Consider the following 7,754-nt stretch of genomic DNA (forward strand, 5'->3'; position numbering starts at 1 on the left):
GGTGATGTGAAAATGTTATCGTCAAATACGCCTATACTTGTATGTTAACATTAGTTTTGGTTAACGTAGTATGCACATTATTTGAAATTCAATATTACCAAAGATGATCACAACTACTGTTAACTCCCATCCTACACGGCATAATTATTGGGAATTACCTCACCCAAATCCAGAAGACTACTGGATCCCTACTTAAGTTGTATATTGGATTATCTGAATTCATTATGTCAGTTTGGTTAAACGAACAAGGATTACAAAATATTAAGCGTTGGTATTTCGACAGTTAATACACACAACTTAGACGAACGCAGCTTGCAACATTCGTTAAAAATGATTATCCGATATGTGTTGGAAAATGTTAAACCATTTCCTTATACGGCATTGTCTAAATATGAAACACGTGGATAAATGTTGTAAAAAAGACAACGGCAAAGTACATCAAGTGGACCATTATATTTTAGAACTGGGCTCGATGATATATGTTTCAACCCACAAGGTAGGTACATGGGATAAATAAAAGTCACTTCAAATAGTAGTTTATGTACAACATGACAGAGCTACAAACTACAACATGACAGAGCTACATAACGTAGAAGCATGGCCTCCAACGGGAAAGGCGTGTCCGGTGAGCCATGTTCATGTAAAAACACAATATTAGATGTTTGAATATCACATTTGTCACCACGTCAACATTCGATGTGTATTTTTGTCGAGGTACAGTACGCATGAAAATTGTGCCAAATACTTGGTTACATACGAAAGTGGCCACATAAAGCGTGAAAATAGTTACTTTTTTTATCTAATTTTAGGGTACATGCATTTAATATAGTGCTCGAGGACAGTGTGTAACCTAACACACTCTATCCAGGAATTAAGATTTCATTTTCCATGACGTTGTAGATGGAATGATTACGTAGACAGCTTTTGAATGTATATATGCAGAATGGTTACGGAAATGTAGATCACGATTTGATATGTATCGTTGTACCAAATTATATAATATTGTTGAAGAATACAGATCTCTTGGAATGGTACAACACACTACCAATTAATTTATGTTACAACAGTGCATATAATGTTGTGTTCGAGGACAGTGGGTAACCTAACACACTCTATCCAAAAACTAAGATTTCATTTTCCATGACGTTGTAGATGGAATGATTACGTAGACAGCTTTTGAATGTATATATGCGGAATACCATTGTGATTTTTTTGGCGGATTCGGTAAGGAGGGACAAAAGAGAGATGCTTTCTATCAGTCAAAAGCGGATACCTCCCCCTCATGCTCCCATGGTCCGCTCCCCGAGGAATAGAAAGGGAGAACCTGGGGCCAGAGCAAGTTGGGTTGGGGTATAGAGTCATAAGCGCGGTGGGGGGTGACAGAGGACGTGCTCGTACGGTTCAAAGAAGGGTATGATCAACTCGTTGATTGTTGGGAATTGAAGAATACATATCTCTTGGAATGGTACAACACGCCATATTTTAGATGAAGACCATACACATTCAGCGCGCATATAATATCTTCCTCATGTTTAGGCGGGAAAACCATATTACACAATTGGCACGCATATAAAACGTTTCCCAACCTCGACGGGACATTCTATATAAAGCTGGCCAAATTAGGCCAAATTCAAACGATACACATTTGTAGCATAAGTGAGCATAATGAAGCCAATAAACTTGTTCCCGATGAACAACGTCATGATCAAAACTGAACCACTATCTTCTCCTGAAATGACCACACCAGTGTTTGACAACCTAACCCCTAAGGATTCCCCAAAATTTGACCAGAAGTCATGTGTTTCAATTAAAACACATCGTCACCGTCAAACCTGTGTTGTCATTAAGACATGCAAATGATGCAAGTATCTTGAGAATCTTAACGATTCTAAGCGTCGCCTACGAAGGTCTATTGCTAGGAGGGCAGCACATTTCTGTAGCAAATGCTACCAACTTGAGAGCCTTCTAGATGATATCCAGAATCTCAAAGATCGTGTTCTCAGCCTAGTGAAAGACCTTGGGAATGCAACCAAAGAGAATGAGAAGGAAGCCAAATGTGAGCCAGTGTGTGTTGAGTGTATTCCCCTGGACTAGTGTCGAACGAAATGTTTGATGTTCATTACTTTATGACTATTTTATGTAGCTAAAATAAAAAAAATGTTGTCTTTAATAGTTATATGCATGTGAGTGATGAACATGTACTTTTGGTATGTCATAGTAATAAGGACGGCCCTAAGTTATTTAGTGTCTAAAAATACTCAGAAAGGTATTAGTAGTGCATGCATGTTCAAGCCTATGATGTATATATTGACATGCCATGTTTTGGTTTTTGTGTAATGCAATCAAAAGTCAATATTATAGCATATGTGTTAACCATAAAGATTTTGTTTCATTTTTTTCTTTTATAAGTTAACGGTATTACGGATAGCATGTACTGTAACACAATATATTTACGGTGCCAGATAAGCCACGTCAAGATTATACTAGCTTTAATGATTAGGTTGTATTAACCGCGTTATTGTTTGGACTTCTGAAAGACCATTGCATTTTCCGTTGTAAAACAAAGTTCTCCTAATTTTGACACACATATATTTTGAAAATGTCCCCAGCTTGTAATGTACAAAATGTTAAGCATAAGATTCGACCATACGAGGAAAATAGTACCCGATTAATTTTTAAATTCCCTAAAAGTAGTCCATCGGCCTCAGGTTCTATATGGGATACAACTGGAAACACGACGTAATACTCAACCCATGTGCCATATAGAGCATTTGGAATTTAATGCTCAAACTCACATGTTGCCCATTATCATTGGATAGGTGTAATACACAGGACAAAACGACATTACTACACGGCTTGCTACTTTTCGTAAATGTGGTCATAAATAAGATGAACGCAATTGGTTGAACCAAACCAATTGTTGCATTCAAATGGGATCATAAACCGTGGGAGAACCCAAAAACACCATTTATTTGTTTGGTCATTAACTAAAGAAATTGCGGCTACTTCGGAGAAGAATGTAGTGATTCTAAATAAACTTGTTTGTACAAAGGTAGTTGCAAGGTATATTAGAGCATTACTTCCGTCTCTAAAGGTTGTTTAAGCAAATCGGCTATGACTACAGGTACACTGCTCATTTACAATACGATTAAGAAGTTTCATTGTCTCTGTTTCCTTATTCCTTATGTCCATTTTAAAGTTTAAAATCGTTTTCTCCACATAAACTCCTTGCAAACTTTTTGATCAATTCATGGCTACAATATACATTAACTAAAATAAAACACGTTGTGTACCCCGAATTAGGATTTTTTAATCTCCGCTCATGTATTTCACACTTACTAAAATTGAGTTGAATGGGTGGAATGGCCACACCATTTGTTTATTAATGTGATTGAATAGAATGAGGGAACAAGGATTAACAAAAATAACTTGACGTATTTTTTACATTTTATAAGACACTAAGTAAATTATAACATTCACGTCACCTTGGGAAGTTGATAGTTCGAATATTGAGTCTATGCATGTTCAATTACTATAAATGCAATTCTGTAATGCAGGCATAATGTACATTGTCAAATCCTGCATTATTATGGGTTTACATTTCTACCGATTAATATTATATACATCCTTTAACAAACACCGTTGAAGTTGATAGTTTTAATATTGAGTCTATGCATGTTCACTTACAATAAAAGCAATTATGTAATGGGAGCACTTAATCTTCTCTTGGTTTCCTTTATTTGCAAAAGAGACTACTACACTAGTCCAAATTCCAACTAGAGCAACAGTCAAAGATGAAGTGGCTAGATTTCTGTACCGTTTTATACTTGACTAAAACGGCTTAGAATTTACTACCGGAAGACTTACTTAGGAAGGAACTTGATATAGAAGAACTACGGGATAACTTCTACAAGTTATACTCGAAACATATAGGCTTCAGCTACAAGAAGGATAATACTAGAAAGGAAAAGGACGGTGATCGTTGGGGTAGACGGTGGTGCTGCTCGAAATAAGGTTTTAGGAGACATAAGTCGTTGGAACTAGAACACCGCTCAAGAGCGGTGACGTTTGAAACACGTTGTGGGTGCGAAGGTAGTATTCGGGTAATAAGAAGTAAAACTACAAATTAGTGGGTATGTAGACATTTCACCCCTAACCACAACCACGAATGTGCGTCACCATAAGAAATCAGGTTTCTCAGATCAAATCGTAATGTCACTGATGACGTTGTTGCAAGGTGTGAGTCAATGAAACGGGCTGGCATGAAAAATGTATAAATAATAAACTTTATCGCATTGGAATTGGGGGGACACGACAAGCTCCCTTTCCTTGAAAATGACATCCATAACAAGCTAATGCGAGTGCGCAAGGTAAAGGACCAACATCAAAACATCACAGACACAGATAGCATGCTTGGTTACATTAGATGCTTGGCGAGGAACCACGGCGGGGACTTTTATTGCGTCTACAATGCCGATGAAGAAAATAGATTGTGTAACATAATGTGGTCGGACGGGGTTCGAGGAGAGATTACGCGGTCTTTGGCGATGTCTTGGACTTCGACACAACCTACATAACTAACAAATACCACAAGCCTTTGCTTTTGCTAGTTGGGGTAAACAACTACTGGAGGACAACAGTGTTTGGCATTGCTCTCCTTACCGACGAAACAGTTGATACGTTTGTCTAGGTTCTACAAATGTTTCTTCAAGGAATGAATAATAGGAAGCCAAAAGTTGCCGTTATCAACGGTGACAATGCCATGAAGAATGCCATAGCGCAAGTCTTTCTGGAATCTAAGCACATGCTATGCGGATGGCATCTAATGGAGAACACAGCGAACAATGTGAAGAATATAAACTTTAAGCGGGACTTTAAGAAAATTATGTACGGATACTCTCCGAACCTGAGTTTCTTGATAGGTGGCAATCTTTGATTCTGGCATACGAACTGGAGAGCAACTACTGGGTAACATATATGTTTGAAAAAAGGGAGAGTTGGGCCGAAACCTATTTGCATGGCAATTTCTGTCCAGGCATGCGAACCATTCAACATAGCGAGTCGATGAATAGAACAATTAGACAATTCCTCGACAGTATGAAGTCTCTCACGAACTTTGTATCTTTAGTTGACCACGCCATTAACAAGCTACGCCACAAAGATTTGCAGGATGAATTCTCCACCCGATACAGTACTCCTTCTTTACGACATGCAATAATCTAAACTCATACTATAAACATATTGCCTCTTTGTTCACGAGAAGAATTTATACAAAAAAGGTATCTCATGAAATAAGGCTCATACATGCATACACTGTCAGGCAAGTTAATGCAATCGATGGGTATATAAATTTCTTAATCATCAAGTTCCCAAACGGAGACTCGGAGCACAATGTTATATGTCACATCTTTGACGGTCATCTAACGTGCAATTGCTTACTCTTCGAGACTAATGGATATTTGTGCAGACACATATTTTCAGTTCTGAAGTTTCTAAACATAACAAGAATTCCAGATTCGTTTGTTATGTCCAGGTGGACTGTTCATGCAAAGGCCCAATTCCAAACCCGATATCAAACTAATAACGAGGTCCCACAGGAGATATTGGAACTAACTAGGTTCAGAACCGTCAGTTCCGACTTCAACCAAGTAGCATACTATGCAACGAAAGTGGATGATTTCTACCAACAAACAAGAACAGAACTTGCAAATTTTTGTTTAAAAGTTAAGAGCTTGATGGAAAGGGAGCCATCTCTTGCGAGCCAACAAGAGTCTATTGATGAAATCATCCGACACAAATGTCTTTGGAAAATATATGCTCCTCCCAACAGTGCTACCACCCTCACATGAATACCGAACATGAGGGATTTACTATCTCCTTCAGACAACAATCCGATTCACATACTTACTACATCCAAAAGTAGGACGCTTCTCCTTTGAAAGGCAAATAACATATATCCAGCTATATACGTAAGACGTATATGTTTTGTCTTTACTAAGCATTCCTAATGAAATAACATTTTTATTTGTTTTAACACTTCAACATTATCCAGCATATTACGATGCTTTATTAGTCATTTTCTTAGCTGATGTTAATGTCCAAACAAGTGAAGGAACTTATTCAAATGAAAATCAAGCCAATGTCATGCATTATGAAAATGGTTTAATAGTAAGTGTCGGTTTAAAGACTTTGCCTGCTTTCTTATATTAAAAAAAATTTGTCTCTACTTGCCTATTAAAATACCTTTTTTTTTCAAACATGTCTCAATTTAAATATTTTTTCACTCCATCCTCTAAAATGATATATTGTCAAATATGATTCTAATAAATTTTTTTGATTAATTGCCCACTAAAATATTTTTTTTGGTTAAATTTGTCCATTTTTCATGTTTTGATATTTTATCAGTTCAACTTCTAACTTGCTTCTTTCCTTTTGTTTTTCTAAGAAACAATTGTGATTTCTAAATTTTCCTCATTAATATATTGTTTTCACTAATTTTCTCCTCGTTAAGATTCTTAACATAAACCATTCTCTTTCATTTTTTTCAAAAAAAAAAAAAAAAAAAAAAAAAAAAAAAAAAAAAAAACTAAAGAACAAAGAGCTTCAGGCACAATACCATACTAGTCAGATTATATTAAACTTGGTATTGATGTACATGTTTCTTTTTCCAATTAGTTAATACATAATACTTTGCTATTAGTTTATTCATAATGAGATTTTCGTTATTTATAATACACGAATGACAAAAAGCTTGAGAAACAAACATTAATTAACATACCCATTGCTTCATTTCTTTTAATCACACTACTCTATAAAGGGATAGCCATTCAGATTCAGACATCGTCGACAAACGAGCTTCCTCACCTAAAATCCGTCTTAAGCCACCTTCATCCTCAATTGAATTGTTTGAAATCAGAAGATCTACCTACCTTTTCCTTCTCCTTTCTTATTTATTTATTTATCATTCTCACCCTGTATTATTTTATTTCAATTACTAATGAAAACGGGTTGCCAGTTACTTAAATTATCAATGCTCTTAGATGCCCTCCTGTTCATTTCACTAATTTGAATTTAAAATTTAAGTTTTTTTACAGTAACAAGTTCTAAAAAGCAGTCACATTTAATTTTTTTATTACAGTAAAAAATTCTTATATAATATTACATCTTAACTTAAATTAAAAATTTAAATCAACGAACTAAACGAGATCTAAACATTATAATATGTCACCTCATCTTAAACGGGCCCTAAATGTTATAATATGTCACCTCATCTAAAACGAAAGTTCAGCATCTTTCGTGGAATTGGTTGAATTTCAAAAAGCGTGGGTTTATAGACATCCCGTAAATTTGACAGAGTTTTCAAAGATAAAAATACATTTTAATGAAATTAGAACACGAAAATTAATTTTGATTGCACCGTCTAATTAAAGCTATTTTTTGTACTGAAAAAAGGAAAAGTACGAAAGAGTTTATTGCAACACGAGCTGATCCTAAAAAAAAAAAAAAAAAACAGTACATGCAGAGCAAACCAAGAAGCCTTTAAGGTGCGTTTAAATTAATTTTAAAATAATTTTATTTTTTATATAAAAATAAAAATGAAAATGTTTTCATTTTTATTTTAAAATTATTTTTAAAAATGCGTTTGATAGTTTTATTCAGAGATTAATTTCAGTTTTTAAAAAAATTAAATCTGCGTTTGGTGGTTTAATTTTTAAAAACATGTAATAATATTTAAAATAATAATATATTAAATA

The sequence above is a fragment of the Morus notabilis genome, unplaced genomic scaffold, assembly GCF_000414095.1.
Source record: "Morus notabilis unplaced genomic scaffold, ASM41409v2 Scaffold724, whole genome shotgun sequence".
In the NCBI taxonomy this organism is placed as follows: Eukaryota; Viridiplantae; Streptophyta; class Magnoliopsida; order Rosales; family Moraceae; genus Morus; species Morus notabilis.